Source organism: Microtus pennsylvanicus, chromosome 6 (genome assembly GCF_037038515.1).
Source record: "Microtus pennsylvanicus isolate mMicPen1 chromosome 6, mMicPen1.hap1, whole genome shotgun sequence".
NCBI classification, from domain to species: domain Eukaryota; kingdom Metazoa; phylum Chordata; class Mammalia; order Rodentia; family Cricetidae; genus Microtus; species Microtus pennsylvanicus.
Window position 1 is genome coordinate 46916700 of NC_134584.1, and position 19036 is coordinate 46935735.

Here is a 19036-nt window from a genome sequence, read left to right on the forward strand (position 1 = left end):
TTGAAGGTGGTCCTAGAGGCCAGTGTGTCACTAGCGAGTCACATTAAGGCCGTCTTGCTGAAGGTGGGATTTTGTTTCCCATTTAACGATAAATGAAAGAAAAGCTCAGTCCATCGTTCAAGGTCTTGTAAAAGGGTTTTCAAAGGCAACGCATCAGTCAAGCACAGTACAGGCATGCGTGTAAGAAAGTCCAGGCAAAGGTTCGGCTATTTCTGTGTGTGCTGTTCATGAACTAAACAGTGATGGATAACAATGATGAACTCATTTTATTGCCCTGTTCCTCTACTCTCCCTTATACTGTTCTCAGTAGTGAGATTCATTGTCCTGTACTTACTCAGCATCAACATATGCTGTCCTTATTTTCTCCTTCCTCCAAAAGCTGCTTTAGAGAACAATCTGATGAATTAGGTATAAATGACTATTAAGGCTTAAAATATTACCTTTCCCGGGATTATGGCTTTGCTCTAGAGAAATAAGCCCTAAGGGGATAAATGCTAAGGACAGAATTTCAGGTGAGTTAGAGCAACTGTTAGATGGAGTGGTAGTCAGAATGGTTCCCAGTAGGAGTTAAAATAAAAAAAGGTTAGCACCAGGGCAAGTTTTAACCTAGAGATGGGTTATTCAGGCTGCAAGTAGGTTCAATCCATTGTACTACCCTCTCCTCAATGGTGCTGGGGATTAAGCCCAGGGTAAGTGTGAGCTAGGGAACCCACAGGCTGCTGTACTGGAATCCCAGAGTTCTCACCGGATGGAAGCTGCTCTATCCAGAATGCTTTAGGAGAGCAACGCTCTTTGATCGCAGCCTCTGCACTGAGTCCTGATCAAACTCCTGACCTGCTTCCAAAGTGGAGTAAAACAAAACTTTCTCATGTCGGTTGAAACAGTCTGTACGAATACACTGTTTAAATATACAATAGTTAAGAGCCATATTAGTGTAAAAAAGATACCTCGGTACCATGCTCAGAGTTGCCAGTGAACGTTCTCATAGGCAGCAATGAAGCCCCAGTATCGCCGTCCATCTTCACCTTCTGCTCCATGCCGAAACTAACGCCTGCCTGTGCTAATTCTAGCAGTTTTGGGTGTAGTTAAAATGCTTCCACTTCGATTCAAAATGACTTGAATATCTTTGGAGTTATTCCAAGTATTTGTCTTTGGCGTAGAACTCACTTTAGTAAAGAATCCTTGGGTGGACTTCGCGAACTCTTTCCTCTGGACGCGAGCCAAAACTCATCTGTAAAGCATACAGCTTTTTATTCAAACTTGGTGATGAATAATTATCTCTGGGCTACAGACGGAAGAACTGAACCAGTGGCTTGAGGGACCCAGAGGCTAATTACCAACCCTGTGCATAGTTAATACGGCAGAGTGGGGGTGGACGATGGTTTGCCCAGAATCTATTCCATTCCCTCGGGTAAAACAAGGATGTTCTGTCTGCTAACATACTTAAAGCAGTAACTGTAAAAACGGCAATGTTATGGTTGAAGCTTTCGAAGCCATATGTGTTGACAGAATGCTTAAGTCTCTCTCTGCAATAAACGCAAACCCTGCCAGGCAGAACTACCAGGGCCAGCGCGACTGAACGACTTGCAAGCCCAAAAAGCGTAGGGGCTGGTAGGCTGTGCGCCGCGTTCGGAGCGCATCCAATGTTTCCCCTAACAAAGGCACCGTCTTGAGGCAATTTCGCGGGCCACGATCCCCTCCCACCCCCCATTCCAGCACCAGCTTTGTCTCCTCGGAGGGGCCCCAGCCGCTGGCAGCCAGCTCGGCCCGGCGTGGGAAGAAGCTGCAGCGAGCAGCGGAGGTGGTTTCCTGCAACCTGAGCGTGCCATTAGAGGCTGTCGGAGAGCCGCGGCTGAAAAGAGATACCTGCCGCCTGCAAATCGGGGCTGCACCCGAACAACCTCTTTGCACCAATTAGGGCCGTACAAAGAAACTCGATCGGCCGGGGTGGCAGAGGCCTCGCGGGGTCGCGAGGAGCCCGGGGCGGGGGCCAGGCCTGGCCGGTCGGGTTGGGGGTGGGCCTCCCGCCGCGCGCCCCCCGCCGCCGACGTCGGCCGCGTCGACCCCGCGCGCGCTGACTGGCTCGCGCCGGCCTTCGCCCGGCTGTGGGCGGTTGGGGCGCCCCCGCGGGAGGCCGCCCCGCCCCCGCCGCCGCCGCCTCGCAGCCTCGGCCCCCCAGCCGCCGGGGCGGTGGCGCTGTTGCCGCCGCGGCCTGTGAGGCAGAAACTCCCTCCACCCCGGGCCAGCCCGGGTCCGCCTCCTCTTTTTCTCTGCTCGGCCTCGCCTCCCCTCTCCCGTCCGTCTCCGCTCGACTGAAAGGTGGCGCGGCGGCGCGCGACGCAGCCTCGGTCCTCAGCGCGGGCCCGCGAGCTCCTGAGGAGGAGACCCGGAGGCGACGGCGCCACTGCGGCCGCGAGGAGGACGGCGGCGGGAAGGCGAGGGCGCAGAGGCCGTGCCGGACGGACGGACAGCCCGACGGACGGACGGCCGCCTCGGAGCCTGCCTGCGCGGCCGGTCGGCTCCGGCTCCGGGCGGGCGGGCGCAGGGCGCGGCCGGCGCACTAGAGACAATACCCGCGCGGCGCGGCTGTGGGGGCGGCGGCCTAGCGCGGCCCAGGCCCGGCCGAGCTCCGCGTCCTCGCCCCCGTGAGCCGCGCGTGGTCCCGCGGCTTCGGGGCGGGCGCCGTCCCCTCCCTCCCCCTCGGAGGCGCGCCGCCCCGGGGTTCCGGGTTCCCGGGGCACCGAGCTGGATCCTGCTTTTCACCCAGGCAGGAAGTGAGTTTCGCACGGCAATTCCGGGTGGTGTCACGAGTGAAAAGTTTTTCCCTTCGGCGGAGGACCCAGTCGGGGCCGGGAAACTCCTGACACAAGTGGCGAGCAGGAAGCCAGCGCGCACCCCAGCCCCCACCGGAGCAGCCGCACTGCTGCGGGAGGCAGCTCCACATCCGCCTCGCCCTCACGGGAGCCTCGGCGGGGCCCCGAGCCGCGGAGGAAGGGCAGGAAATCATGTCAAGCCGAGCCTCGGGACGGCTGCCCTGAGACACCCCGAGAGGTAAAAATAAATAAATATTTTTTTTTCTTATGAAGAGCGTCAAGCAGCCGCCAAGTTCGTGGGCCGGAAACGATACTTTTAGTCGGCTTCGCTTTGCCCGAGTTGCCTCTTCTTGCTCTCGTGTCGGAGTGGTTTGGTATTTTAGGCGCTGAGTAGTAGGAACTGATGTATGTTTGGGTTTTTGTTTTGCCCGGTTTACCGTCTGGATTCCTTTCTTTCTGAGATGGGCTTGTAAGAATGCTGTGGGACGGAAAGTTTGCAGCCATCGGAAGAAAGAGTGCCTTTGTTCGGCCGAAGGTGCACAAGTTTTTAGTGTTCCGGGACGTATACAACGTGTAGTAAATCGCTGAGCCCGGCAACTTTGGTTTCGGAAGAAAGTTAAGTCTCTGCCGGGAGAGACGGATTCGCTCTTACCGAGATGGCTGCCACATTTGTTTATGTTGGTGCCGATTGTTTTGGCCCTGGCGTTAATCCTACGTGGAGCCCGTTTTGTTAGGGCTCCTGGGGTTCTTTGGACTTTAGAACCCATCTGTCTGCCGTTCTTGGTTGGCTTCTCCGGACAGCTTAGGCTAAGTCGTAAGTAATGTGCTCTTTTCAGTCTGTAGCGTACAGTGCTTGTTTGGCTACTTGATTGGAGACAAGGAGCTGCTAGATTTTTCTTGAAACTGGTGTTCTAGGAAGCAGAACGAGGTCGTGAAGATTACGGGTAAAGACAGGAGGATATGGCTACAAAAACAAAGCAAAACCCCAAACACCTGCAAGTGGTTGATTGGTCAGGACTTGGGTGCAGTTCCGAGTAGGGACGTAGGAAGGGAAAAGAAAGAAAACGCTTCAGATCCTCGGGGGAGGCACATTGTGGGACAGAGCGGCGCTGTCTGCTGTTGTGTGACTCTCAGATTCTCGCGCTGGCCCATCTGTTTTTGTTTGCTTCTGCCTACTAAGTGAATAGGTACGAACTGTGCGAGCAGGAACTCGTGAAGCATGGCCGACATTCCACCAGTCAGACTTAGGAACGCCTCTGAACCAATGGGGGTCGGCTTCGTGGGGGAAACTAGTTTTGGCTGCAGTAAATCTGCTGTCTTTACCCCTAGTCGTGTTTCAACTGCGTGCCTTTTTAAGTTTAGTCCCCCCCCCCCCGTGCTTTTATAGTAAAGGGAGGTGACAGAAAATACTGTGTTTAAAAAGTAAATATTAATTATAGGTAGATGTAGCTTAAGCTTAAATTGATGTTTAATCAGATGCTACCGAAATAATTACCAGAAACCCGAGGAAAAAGAGTTGACTTTTTTTAGTTGAGAGAGGAAAGGTAGGTTTTAAAGATCAGGATCAAATTAGTTCACAGCTTGTTCTTGGCTGTATCGCATTTATGAAGTACATTTCAAAAAGAGAATCATTCCAGTATTTATATTGTTTTGTTATTAGGACCTGGTCTCTGGAGTTTTTGTTTCCATTTTTATTTTATTGGTAAAATTTGTGAGCCATCAAGTTATTCCTATTAAAAGTCCGACTGCTTTATGAAGGAATTTAAAGTGCATAACTGGCGGACTTTATGATTTGGGGACGTATAATTAGGCAGCAAAAGAGGTTATTCTTTAGCATATGAAAGGGGAACAAAATAAATGACATTGAACTTCGGTTTCCTTTTATGGCTTCTGCTTGGCTTCAGAGCAGCAGTGCCTTAATAGAGCAAGTCTAGAGAGAAACCCTTTGCAGAGATGACAGGCACTGCGTTACTTCTGGATGCAGATGACAACACTGGACTATGCTGCTTAGCGCCCCCACCCACTCAAGAAGGACTTTGTTTTTCTTTTTTAGAGAGAGTAATATATTTAGGTTTTGACATTTTAAAAATGAGGCGTTCCACCTTTGTTCACCTTTGGTTCCCTCTTTTTCCTCAACAAGACATTTATTTTGCATTTTACTGAAAGGTAAATTTAGCACCAAATTAGCTAATGAATTTTAGGTTTTATACTCTTCTCAAACCAAATATTTTTGAAGTCTTGTTTAAAATGCAACAAAGGTTTGAAGAGAGATTTCTTTTTTAAAAGACAGTGATTTGAAGTCTTTCTCAGTGGTCTCAAATTTTATGTGTTTTCAGCATTGTTTGAGGGAGGTTCCCCTACTGGATTAAATTGTGAAACAAAGTACTTCCCAGTGTGTTTGCCTGTCTTGCTTAGAGAGGCTTGTTAATGAAAGTAATCTTGGGCTTTCAAAGCTCCTCCTGATTTTGTATTATTACGTTTCCTTGGCATTTAAGAACAAGCTTTTTGAACGTCATGTATAAAATGCTTAGCGAGGTTCAAGAATGGAAACAGTTTTTATTGTGTACTCTTTCTTAGCCAAGTGACTACTCTAGAGGCATTTTACCTTTATCATTGGTAATAAATCAGTGAAATTTGGTTGTGTTAGACCTTTTTATGTTTTTTGACTTTTTTTTTAATTTAAAAAAATTCATGATGAACAATATCTGCCAAGGAGCATACTTTAAATTTTCAGAAAATTATGTATTTGGCATTATTTGAAATAATTGTTTATTGATAATATGATTTTAGAGTTTAAGCTTCTTTTTGTTGTAGAAATAGATACTCGCAATATTTACAAAGCATTTAGGCTTATACAGAATTTGAATGGTGTTGGAGATCAAATACATTTCTTTATAATTGCTGTTTCTTCAGTCTCCTTTAAATATACCTGCATTTTAATCTTGACTCCATCTTATTCATCCATTTGTGATGTTTTGATTGTTGTTGAAACCACAGCCACACAGGATGGCTTTCCTTTTCTTTCTTGACAGCAGTGTTACACTTCCGTAACTGTTCATAGTAGATTAGTTCTTGAATGCACACTGCTTTTGTTGTAGAACATGTATATATGAGCTGTATTCTATCATATCTACTTCTGAATTAGCTAGGGAAATTGTTTCCCCCTTCATTTTATAGTTTCTCTTCCCTCGGTACCTTTTGTTATTTACTCTGAATAAATAACTCCCATTTCTCAGTTTACATTTTATCTTCTCTCTCAGTGTTTGGTTTCCTAATTTTATTTTATTTTAAAGATTTATTTATTTATTATGTACACAGTGTTCTGCCTCCATGTATGCCTGCAGGGCAGAAGAGGGCACCAGATCTCATTACAGATGGTTGTGAGCCACCATGTGGTTGCTGGGAATTGAACTCAGGACCTCCAGAAGAGCAGTCAGTGCTCTTAACCTCTGAGCCATCTCTCCAGCCCTGGTTTCCTAATTTTAAAACTTGCTGTTATTCAACTTTCTCTTCTAATTTCTTTAGTTTTTAAATTTTTCTTTAATTAATGTTACTTGTTTATCCTCTTTTTTCATGTTTACTAATTATTTAGTTATTTATTTTATTTTATTTTTTGCCTTTCCTCTTTCCCAAAAGTCCTTAGTCCATGCATATTGCTCCTCAAAGTGTTTGAAACATGAAACAGAAAAATTGATGATTTGGTCAATTTGTTTAATTTGGTGTTTGCATTCCAACTCCATGTACACGGAAGTGTTTCGGTGCCTGTTAGCACACTGCTTTGTTTTTATGCAGTTCTGAAAGTTCTCTTTTTCTACCCGTGTGCCTCTGCAGGTAGTTTTTTCAGGTTGTATATATTCTTGTGTCTTGATCCATAATTGCATTGGTATTCTGTCACACATTATTTTTGTCACTTCCAATTTTGTTGCATTGAATGAAGGCCTTGGCATACCTTATTAATGATAGTATGTAAGAGAATAGAAAATAACATTAGAAAATAAACGTAAAATAAAGCTCTACTGATATGTATCTATGAATTTAAGAATATATATTATGTTTTTAAAAACCCTAGAAAACAACAAAATGGCAGGTGCATAATAAAAATAGGTATAATAAAGCCTGTGAAGTTTATTTATAGGGACACTCTTATTTAGATTTTTGTGCATAGTAAGCTATTTCTTTTTGTTGTGCTAGAAGAATTGAGAAAGGCACATTGACAGCACCATGAAATTATGACTAATGAGTATTACAGTGAGAGAGTGGGAAAATGGAAAGAAGATTAAATAACTTGGAAAGTAAAGATGTTCCTGAACTTGTGATGGGTTTGCATGCTGATAGCTGAAACTAATCAAGAATGCATTCAGTACACCACACCTACTGAGTATTATGGCTTAGCCTAGACTACCTTACCCATGCTCAGAACACTTACTAAATCCTTCAGTTGGGCACAATCATCTAACACAAAGCTTAGCTTAAAACAGTGTTTAGTATCTCATGTAATTTATTGAGTACCTGTATCAAAAAACTCTGGCAACCCAGGTCACTGTAGGGCACATTTATTTATTTATTTGGCTCCTAAGAAATATCATCCCTGGTTGAATAAATGATCATTTTAAGTAGTTTCTGTTGAGTGTATATCACTTTTATATGTTGTAAAGCGAAACAGCCATACATTGAATCTTGTTATTTCAGAGACCAATTAGTAGCCTGAACCACTTATTTTGGGACAGAATGCCTTCTTTACATTTCATTTGCAGGTTGGAGGAGTCATTTGTTGTGATGTGGTTTGATTATGAGAAATCATAATGGTCCTAAGGTTATATGGTGTTTTGAATTTAGAATCACCAATACTTCTATACATTGAGAACCCCCTAAGTGTTTGGGTTTGTGCCAGCTGTTGGTTACTGTTCTGTTAGAAATTAAAACAAAATTTAAAAATAATAGCAAGCCATTGCATACTAACATTGTTTGAGCAAAAAATGTAATGATTTTCCAGAACAAATACAGTTGTGACATGGTATCCATGGTGAATTGTTCCATTTTCGCCACGACTATTTTGGTCCCTTTTTTATAACGGCTTAGTAGTTGTGGCCTAAGCACATCTGCTGAGACATCTTAAAGCAGCTTCAGATGACTTGTATACTAAATCTTGGGGAAATACTAGGCGAACAGTGTGAAGTACTGCAATTTTCCCCAAGAATTTTCAACATGGTTGAACCTAGGGATTTGGAGGACTGGCGATAATAAAAAGAAGGATTTTTTTTTGCAGGTTTGCAGGTTACTTATGTTGGACTTAATGGAAATGAGTTCAAATCTCAAACATCACTTTCTTTCATCTGTTGTAGTATGTTGTTTTGATTGAAATATATAAAGGAAATCCACTCCTTATATACATTTCTAGAAAAGGGAGGGCTGTTTTCAAACATTCTTATGGGGATACTTATGGGGACTCTTTGAGTTATGGGAGAATCTTGAGACTTACTCTTTCAGCTCACTCATTGGTTTTCAGTTCTTAATAATTTGTTTTTTGCAATACAGTTTCTAAGAACTCCTCCCACCCCCAGAAGTTGGTTTTTATTTTTCAGTTGTATTTTGGTCTACATGTAATTAAGATTCTCTGAGATATTTCTTAATTGTTTCTGTATCTTATTTGAAGTTTGATCTTATTGTACCTGGTAGATCTGTTAATGCTCTTGGGTTTTCTTCAAATACTGTATTTTACTTTTTGGTAGTGGGTAAAGTTTTTATTAATGGCCTACTGTGTACCTTACTGGTCATTTAAGCATATTTTTCCCAACCCAAGTGAATACTTGTTCTTGCTTTGGTAATTGCTTAGAAGAGGTGTGTTGTACTAATGTGTTTAGCTTTAGGATGTGTGTGGATCTCTTGGCTTCTTGGTACAGGTGTTTCCTGCCCTTCAGGAGATGCCTCCTATTTTCAGAATCCTGCTGGCTTGTCAGTTTTCCCACAGTACAGATAGCTATGTTGGAGCTTCAGCACGTTCTACTATAGTTTGTTTACAAGTTGACCAACTGCTCAGTCACAATTCTTCCAGTCCTTCTTGCTAAGAAAATTTAGTAATTGTGGAGATATTTTCTGCTTGTTTTTAACATCTACCCCTCATATGTATAGTAATAACAGTACTTGTTTATCCTTTGGCTATAAAAGGTTCAAATGCTTATAGCCACTGATGGTACCAAACCCTATAATTGTATGCCCTTTCTGTCTTAACTAAGCGCTTGCTACATACTGTAGTTGTAACTTTTTTTTTTAGTTTTAATTTTTTTAAGTGGTAAAAACTGATTTTGAGGGACCCAACCTGCTAGACAGGTAGTCTACCATATAGCTGTAGCCCCAGCTACAGTAGCTATAACCTTTGCTGTTTAAGGTGGGATAGCAAACTACTGTAAATTTCTGTACAGTTTCACAGATAGAAAGAAGAGTCCTGTTGTTGATTTGGAGACAGGGTCTCCTGTAGCTTAGGCCATGAACTGTGTGACTGAGGTTGGCCTTGAACTATGATCCTCCTGCCTCTAAAAGTGCTTGGGATTATAGGTGTGTACCACTACACCTGGCCAGAAGATGGACTGATTCTTAATGTGGATTTTTAGCAATTTCAGCATGATTTTTTCCCTTTATTATTGAGAATTTGTACTTTTTACTGAAAAGGAACTGGCTTTTCTTCTGCTTATTAGCCTATTTAATAGCCTATTTACTTTTTGGTCCATTGAGTAAAAATAAGCTTTATGTGAACACAAGCCCTGTATCTGATACCCTAAATGGCTATTAAGTGGTTGACAGGTAGGGAGTATATACAGTATGGATGTACTGGAAAGGAATAGTATAAGCTTTTACTTAGAATTGTTTATTTCTGGAATTTTCTGTCAAATAGTTTAGACTATGGATGCCTTCAGGTAACTGAAACTGTAGGCCATAGAACTGGGTAACCTGCATTTGATGTCACCTTTCCTCGCCAATCCTTGGTAGCTGCAGATTGCCTTGTTGGTATATTCTTTCCAGGTTTTTAAAATGGCCACAGACTTCTTGAAAGCTTTCTTATTTGAGGTTTTTTTGGGTGTGTGTGTGTGTGTGTGTGTGAGGGAAAGAGAGATAGGGTCTTATGTAGTCCAGACTGACCTCAAACTCACTCTGTAGCCAAAGATGACCCTAAACTCCTGATTTATCTCCTGAGTGTTGTGATTACAGGCAATGACAAGACATAAAAGTTGAATCTATTTGTTCTTTAACCTGTTTGACAGTAAATTACCCATCTGATGCCCTGTTGCTCTGAAATACTTCCATGTTTATTTCTTATAAAGAAGGATATGTCACATGATCACATGATTGTCATAGTTATAATGTAACACGAACATGACCTTCTAAACCCTATTAGTTGTCTTTATATGTTACAATTGCTTGTCACTCTGCTCCTAAATGTGGAACAATTTCTTTCAAGGCACGGATACAGTTGAAAACTACAGGCCTCATTGTTTCATAGAATATTACTTCATTTTCAATTGTCTAATAGTTTTCATATTTGGTTTTACCCTGGATTTCATAATTAGATTGTTATGATTAGCTTTTCAGCATCCTTATCAGAGATTTACAGTTTTTTTGTGTTCTCATGGCATCAGAATATTCCGTCATTTTCAGTTGCCTGATATTTTTCATATTTAGTTATTACATTGGGTTTCATATCATTCTCCACCTGGCAATTCTTTTGAGGCAGTTTTCTTCCTGAATCTGAAGCTCATGGTTCTTTTCTTTCTCTAGGTTGGAATCTAGCAAGCCTCCCATCTCCGTCCCCTAGGATGGGCTCACAGGCTTGTGCAGGATACCTGACTTAATCTGTGGGTACTGGAATCTGAACTCCAGTCCTCAGGATTTGTGTTGCAAGTGCTTTTGATTATTGAGACATCTCTCCAGACTCACCAGTGTCTGGGTACTTGTATTTATTGCTCTTAAAATGCTGCTGCCCCAGGCCTTCCAGTTTACAGTGCAAGGGAATCTTTTTATGGACTCATATTTGTATTTATGCGAGACTACAAGTTTACAATAACGCTAGCTCTAATTTACACAAACAGATTTTTTAGTTATTTTTTACATTTTCTTTTGCTTTACTGGGGATTGGACTTGAACCTCTACTTGTATCTCTAGTTCTCTTTTTTGCTTTGTATTTCAAAAAATGTCTTACTACATTGCTCAGGCTAGTTTTGAACTCTGAAGCAGTATTTCCGCAGGTTCCTCCACGTCCTCCCTCCTCAGCAGTGAATTACAGAACTTTTATCACTAAAAGTTCTCATTCTTTGTCTGTCTACCTTTGTTCAGTATTTATAACATCTCTGACAGTGAAAAGTAGTTTTTCTTCTTTGTGTGTGTGCGGGTAGCGAGGGTGGAAGGGGAGGAGAATGAATTAAGGCAGACTGTTTTAAAATGGCACTCTGAACTGGGAGTCCCTATAGGCCTTGGACATACTAGGTTAAGTGATCTTTCTAAGCTGTATCCAATCTGAATTTGGTACTTTAGCTGTTACTCTTAGACTAGTTCCCTATAGAGAAAGTGATTTTGATACATCTATGCCTTTTTGGGGAGGGTTGTTAATGGGTGCAGGCATTTGAGTTTGTTGGGGGAAGCCAGGTCAGGAAGTCCAGTGTCTCTCCACCTTATTGGCTTGAGATGGGATCTCTTTATGAGCTGGAAATCCACCTTCTTTGACTAGGCTGGCTAGCAAGGGAGCTGGTAGCATCTGGCTGGCTCCACCCTCAGTGCTGGGGATATGAACACACATGCTTGCAGAGCAAGTACTCTCTCTCACTCCTGGAACTTTACCCTAGATCCTCTTGTACCATGTTGAAATTCTATTGTTTATACCACCCCAGAATTTGAAGCATACACCTACACGATCCTGATGGCCTTGGGTTTCAAACCACAGGTCTATTCTAAACTTTGGAGTGGAGGTGTTTACATTGGGATCTATGTAAGAAACTTGTAATCTAAACATGAATCTCTTTTTTTGTCACTCTATCATCTGCCCTAGAATTAATAGGTTGGACTTTCCTATTCTTGGAGATTTTGGACATGATTTGAGGAGCATACTAAGATAGCTTTATGTGACCAGGTGGTAGTGGTACACGCCCTTAATCCCAGAACTTGGGAGGTAGACACAGGCAATCTCTTGTGAGTTTGAGGCCAGCCTGGTCTACAAAGGAAGTTCCAGGACAGCTAGGACTGTTACACAAGGGAACCCCTGTCTCGAAAGAAAAACAGAAAGCAAATAAACAAACAAAAAAGGTAGCCTTATGCGAGTAGATCTACTTTCAGGTTTTAAGAAAAGGCCCAATCAAGCATCCTGAAAATATCTCATGGACTTTAGATGCCCTGTGATCTCTGGGGACTTCATGAAATGTGGTTTATTGTCTTGGTGTACTGTGTATTAGGAGGGGGCTATACATAGTAGATACTGTTTCATATGTCGTAGGTAAGAGAAAGCCATTTCTAAACCAGAGATCATACTAGTCATCTTTTTTTTAAGGCAAAGAGCAAACAAGCAAACTTTGTTTTTTTTTTTTTTTAACTTAGAAATTTTACTATTACTAGTGTGGGGGGGCGGGGCAGGGGCATTCAGGTACACAATGAAAGGCAGAGGACAGTTTGTGAGAGTTGATGCTCTCTTACCATGTGGGCTCTGGCTTTGCAGCAAGTGCTACTTGCTGAGCCTATGAACCCATCCCTTGGCAAACATCTGTAGTCATTTTCTTTACCATTGTTTTTAGCTATGGAAATTGTTTCTAGTCTTATCAGTTTTGTTTTGTTTTTTTCTTTCAAGATAGGTTTTCTGGGTATAGTCCTGGCTGTCCGGTATTACCAACTGGGCTATATATCTGCAAACCCCCAGAGGAAGATTTTATTGGTGCCTGGGGGCTTCCGTTGAACTGTTTCACACTTGCTTTCTGCAGCATCTTCAGCTGTGAAAATAAGAAGCAAAAGGGAACTTAGTAAACTCTGAATATATAGAGAAAAAAAGGTTCTCGTGTTGATTCTTTTAATCAGAGTTGGTCCTTTCTGTGTCTTTGTGTTTGAAGAATTCTTCAGTCATCTGAGAACCTCTTGAGCACTGCTTCTGTACTGATTCTTTTTCTCCCGAAAAACAATCAAAAAACCACACCACTGTCTACAGACATTTTCCTTGAACTCCTATTTCTTTTGGTTAACAAAAAAGGAAACTGTTAGCTCAGTTGAGGAATGAAGGTCTGAAGATAGTTTAGTTTATCAGTAACATAAAGTAAGATTGGAAATACAAATCCAGTTTTCCCAACTTTACTGCTTTCACCCTTATATTAGCATTTCTTTAAGTATGTTTGACAAATCTGATTTCTTTAGAATAGTACTATTTCCTAAAGATTAAATTAATATTAGAGAAGAAATGTTGGAGTTCACTTAAGTCAGGGAATTCTGGATTAATATACTTTTTCCTTTTTGGCAAATGCCATTATTATAGTTTTTAAATTTTAGAAATAGCTAGAACACAGTTCACTTTACAAGAAATGTTAGTATTAATATTTGAGCCAGTAAGTTCCACAGAGAAGTTTGTTTTAAAGCAGTATGCAGTTCTCTAACATGATTTCAGATTTTTGTTTTTCCAAATACACATAAGCTCTCTGTGTAGTTTCTGGTTTACAAAAAAAATTGCTATCAACTGAAATACCATGTCATGTTTCCATTTCTTGTATTCTTGTGGCACATTCCTTGCACTTGGTAAGCTAATCTGATATATTGTTACTAACTTGAGTTCATTGTTTATTTTAAACTTTGATCTGTATGTTATATTATTGTTGAGGAATGTATAATGACTTTGGTCTATCATTATTGCTAAGACTAGCAATAATATATCGGTGATGTGACTAACATGAAAGAAATGGCAGCTTTGGTATTAGGGATGACAGTGAGGATCTAAGACAGTTATTTTATCTGAGATCCAGTTGTCTTTTACTGACTCTTACATGTGAATAATGTATTACTAATGTGAAATTACTTGTAGTTTTGAAGAAATAAAATCATAAACATTCGGTAGTTTTTGTCTGGAAAGTTGAAATTAAACATTTTATTTCTGAGAAATAGGAAAATGATTACAGATCAAGTGAAAGATCCATTTAAAAATAATCAGTTATCAAAACAGTCTCACTACGTAGCTGAAACTGGACTCATGATCCTGAGTGCTGAGATTTCAGGTTTATGGCCCAGTATTTTACAATGAAAACCCAGATTTTTATCTACAACTGCTGTCAACTTCTAGATAATTTTGACTTAGTTCAACTCAAGTACCGTAGTTGCCATTGACACATCTTCCCAATATTTACAGAGCCTCCCACCCCTGGGATTTTTCTCTTTAGTTTACTGATTGTGGTAAAATACACATAAAATTCACTTTGATTTTCCTTTTCCCCCAAAGGTAGAAAGGAAACTTTATTCAAGCAATAGTCAGATTAGAAAGGAATACTTTGTTAAGATTGACTGCTAGCCACATGAGTGAAGGTACTAAAGGAGTCTCATATAGCTGAGCCTATCTTTGGACTTGCTGTGTATCTAAGGGCTGAGGGCTGACTTTGAATTCCTGGTTTTCCTGCCTCCACCTCTCTAGTGCTGAGATTACAGGTGTTCACCACCACTTCTGGCTTCATCATTTTAGAGCATACAGTTTTAGTCTTATGCATATATTGTAGCATACATACCTCCATCAGCTATCTCTGGTATTCTTTGTTTTATAAAATTGAAACATCTTATTAAAAGTAACTTTATGCTCACCGAGTCCCTGACAACTACCATTTTCCTTTTTGTCTGTATTATTTTTGATTATATGATATGTATTTTAGTATAATATCTTTAGGGTTTATCTACATTAAGCCTGATACTAGAATTTTCTTGATCATGACAAAGGTAATTTATAGAAGAGATTATTCAGGTTTATGGTTTGTGCTGGTTAGTTGTTGCTGTTGTTGTTGTCAGTTTGACACAAACAAGGGTCATTTGGGAAGATGAAACCTCATTGAAGAATATGCCTCCATCAAATTACCTTTAGGCAAGTCTGTGGGTACATTTTTTTTTTTTTTTGATTAAAGAGTGATGTTGGAGGGTCCAATCCACTGTGGGTAGTGCTACCCTTGGGCAGGTAGTTCTGGGTTATATAAAAAAGCAAACTGCTGGGTGGTTGTGGTACATGCCTTTAATTCCAGCACTCCAAGGCAGAGGCAGGTTGACTTCTGAGAGTTTGAGGCTAGCCTGGTCTACAGAGTGAGTTCAGGACAGTCAAGACTGTCACACAGAGAAACCGTGTCTCAAAAAAAAAAAAAACCCACCAGACAAACAAACAAACTGAGCAAGGCAGTAAGCAATGTTCCTCCATGGCCATGACAATTAGGGAAATACAAACAAAATAAGTTAGATTTCATCTTACCTAGGTCAGAATAGCTATGATTAAAAAAAAAAATCAACCAAGGTGGGCAAGGGTTTGGGGAAAGGGGGAACCCTCATTTACTGTCAGTGGGATTGCATACTGGTGCTGCCAATCTGAAAATCAAGTGTGGAGAATTCTCAAGCTAAAAATAAATCTACCATATGGCCCAGTTATATACCACTGATTGCCATATGCCCAAACGACTCCATACTCTACTCCACAGATACTTGATAGCCATATTCATTGTCACTGTATTCAAAATAGCTAGGAAATGGAAACTACCTGTGTCCATCAACTAACGAATAGATAATAAAACTGGTACATATACACAACGGACTGCAACTTATCTGTAAAAATAAAATGAAATTTACTTGTAAATGTGTGGAACTAGAAATATTATATCTAGTGAGATAGTGATGTGGGATATCTTTATATACCTTGAGTATGTCTTATTAACATTGGTTAATAAAAAAGCTGACTTGGCCAATAGCCAGGCAGAATAGAGCCAGGTGGGAAACTCTAGCAGAGATAGAGGAAGAAGGAAGGTGGAGTCTGGGAGATGCCAGCAACTGCCGAAGAAGAAAGATGTGAGGTAACAAGCCATGAGCATCGTGGTAAAATATAAATGAATAGAAATGGGTTAATTTAAGTTGTAAGAGCTAGCTAATAATAAGCCTAAACTAATTGGCTAAACAGTTTGTAATTAATATTATGCCTCAGAGTGGTTATTCAGGAACTGGCAGGCAGGAAAGAAACTTTTCAGTTACAAGGTAACCCAGACCCAGAAAGACAAATGCTACATGTTTTCTCATCTGCAGTTCTTAGCTCCAAACTTTCAGATGTGAATACAGAACCTGGAGTAATCACAGAAACCAGGAAAGTAAAAAGAGATCATGGGAGATAATGGTTGATGCTAGAGAGGGGAATAATAGAACACAAATTGTATGAAGGAGGAAATGGGAAAATGGGCTGGGGTGGGCGTTAGGAAGGATAAGGGGGGAGGGAGGGAGATCAATACAAAAGAAAAAAGGGGAGGAGGGACAGACAACACTAAGGATGTTTGAAAAAGATATAACTAATCATATCCTATACTTACCTGAAGTTATTAAAAATACATATAAGTGTTTATGTCTTAAATGAAGTTATGCTGTTTGGGCTGACACTGCTCCCTCCCAGGACCATAGACTATCTAACAAGAACCCCAATACCAGGCATGAGAAACCTGATAGCGTTTTGAGTGAGAATGCACCCTCCTCCCCAGTCTTGTGCATGTGAACGTTTGGTCCCCAGTTTGGTGGCACTGTTTGGGGAGGCAGTGTGTCACTGGTGATAAAATTTGAAATTAAAAGCCTCATTCCACTTGTAGTTCACTCGTTGAGTGGTAGTGTGGTTGAGGATGTGAGTTCTCAGTTTTCTACTCCTGCCACCATGCCTGCTGTCTGTTTTCATGCCTTCTGCCGTGATAGACTCTTACCCCTCTGGAAACATTCATGTCTTGGTTTGCTTTCTATTGCTGTGATAAAACATTATGGTCAAAAGCCAATTGGGAAAAAAGGGTTTATTTCAGCTTACAGTTGTAGTCCATTATGAAGGGAAGGCAGATCAGGAACTCATGGTAGAAACCTGGAGACAAGAACTATTTTTTTTTTTTTTTTTGGTTTATTGAGACAGGGTTTCTCTGTAGCTTTGGTGCCTGTCCTGGAACTAGCTCTTGTAGACCAGGCTGGCCTCGAACTCACAGAGATCCGCCTACCTCTGCCTCCCGAGTGCTGGTAAAGAAGTTTTGCGGTGAGGACCTGTGTGTGTGCTTTTTATTCTGTTTACCTTAGTGGTACTATATGGCAGAATTACAGTTCCATGGTAGCATTTAGTTTTTAATGGCTGCACAGAGAAACCCTGCCTCGAAAGCCCAAATCAGTCTTTCATTGTTTCATTGTTTTTTCTTGACCTTGTGTGTGTGTGTGTTCATTCTGCCTAAGTATTTTTTTTAGTGATCCTAAATTGAGGTCTCTGATCTCAAGGAGGGAGCTCCCTCATTAGAATGAGGTTTTAGGAATTTTACAAGGGAAGTGCTCTTGACATATTAAGAAAGATACACAATCTTACCATAATGTAACTTTGATCACTTGGTTAAGATAGTATCTGTCAAGTTTCTTCATTGTGAGATTATTTTTTTCCTTTCTATAATCACTTGTTAGAAGCAGCCCACTTTGAGGGAAATTGGGCCAACTAAACTAAGTTGGATCTCCTAGAGAGAACTAAGTGTTAAGACATATGTTAATATAAATATCAAGACATCAAATAGATATTAAGGAAAAGATGTTTGGATACTTTGGAGATACTTCCTTCATAAAAGTTTGCCCAGTATGTAACCGTACTTCTGATTTAAAGTAGTTTGCATGTAAAAGAGACAATGGCATAGCCAGGAAGGTTTATATCACTAATCAAAAAAAAAATATGTTAGCAAATCAAATGTAGTTAGTTTAAACTTTTAAAATTTGTTTGATCTGTATGTTACCGAGTCTTGAGGTATTGTGTTGTGTTTTGTTTTGGTTCTTTTGAAATAGGCTGTTCATGTCCAAGCTTTCCTTCAGTTTGCTGAAACAAGGTCTCTTACTGGGACCTGTGGCTCTTTGATATGGCTAAACTGGCTGGCCATAAGCTCCATGGCCCCCATCTGCTTCCCTATGGCTGAGAACATAAGCATGTGCTACCATGTCTGGCTTTTTATGTGGGTTCTGGAAATCCAACGCAGATCATTGCTGCAGGGTTACACTACATTGACTGTCTAGTTAAGTATTTTTATTGTTTTTCATGTATGTGTGTGATTGTATCTTTTTTATGTGTGTTTGTGTACTAATGAGTGTATGTGAAGGTCAAAGGACAATCAGTGGGAGCTGTGTTCTCTGCTTTGACCATGCTGGTTCTGGGGATTGAACTCAGTTCATCATCAGCATTGGCCTCAAGTACCTTTATCTGCTGAACCCCTTTCCAGCCCAGAAAATGGAGATTTCATCATGACTGTGTGATCTACGTACGCTGTTTCATGCCTTGTGATACTTCTCCTGTGTTAAAATTTTGGATGACATTTCACCATAGATGAAATTTGGATTTGTGAATCTATTTATTTATATCTTTTCTACTTACTTTATCCTATCACTTGGATTTCAGCGTTGAAAACTCTAAGCACAGAGCCATATGTGGTGGTAGTTTATTCCTCTACTCTCAACATCCAAGAGGCCGAGACAGGAAGATTGCAAATAACGACTATCTAGACTATGTAGTGAGAATTTCTGCCTTTGTCTGCTTCTCAACTACATAGTGGGTCTCTTCTGTCTTTGTTTGTCTCTCTCTCACACACGGACACACATATCAGGAAGTCCTACCTTTGAGCTAAGTAAATTATTTTTCATTAAAAAGTACCAATATTAGACATTTGGTTGTGATGGAAAATTGACTAAGATACTTTATTTGAAATGAAAATCATAGGTAGTTTAATCTTCCAAACCACTTAGAAGGTTAAGGGTGGGGGAAGTGACCTGTTCTCCTAACTAGAACATAGAGTAGATAGCAGTATTATTGTTGCAACCATATACTTTTCTATGATCACATTTAGAAAATGTCATTAAGTTTTTTGGGGGTGGGGTGGGGTGTCTAGACACAGTTTCTCTGTGTAGCCCTTCCTGTTCTGGAACTTACTCTGTAGACCAAGCTAGCCTTGAGCTCAGAGATCCCAGAGATCCATCTGCCTCCCAAGTGCTGGGATAAAAGGCAT

At 41.1% G+C, this 19036-nt stretch overlaps 1 protein-coding gene across 6 annotated transcripts in view; it reads left to right on the forward strand.

Moving 5' to 3' along the window:
- Positions 1–2664: 2664 nt before the first annotated feature.
- Erbin (erbb2 interacting protein) overlaps positions 2665–19036 on the forward strand; it is a 110058-nt gene continuing 93686 nt past the window's right edge. For 5 of the 6 annotated variants that reach the window (XM_075976152.1, XM_075976154.1, XM_075976155.1 and 2 more), the window contains exon 1: positions 2665–3051. The gene's annotated coding sequence lies outside the window, so the exon portion shown is untranslated. Of the gene's footprint in view, positions 3052–3293; positions 3628–19036 lie in introns of those variants that run through there. The other variant, XM_075976153.1, reaches the window with a different exon arrangement.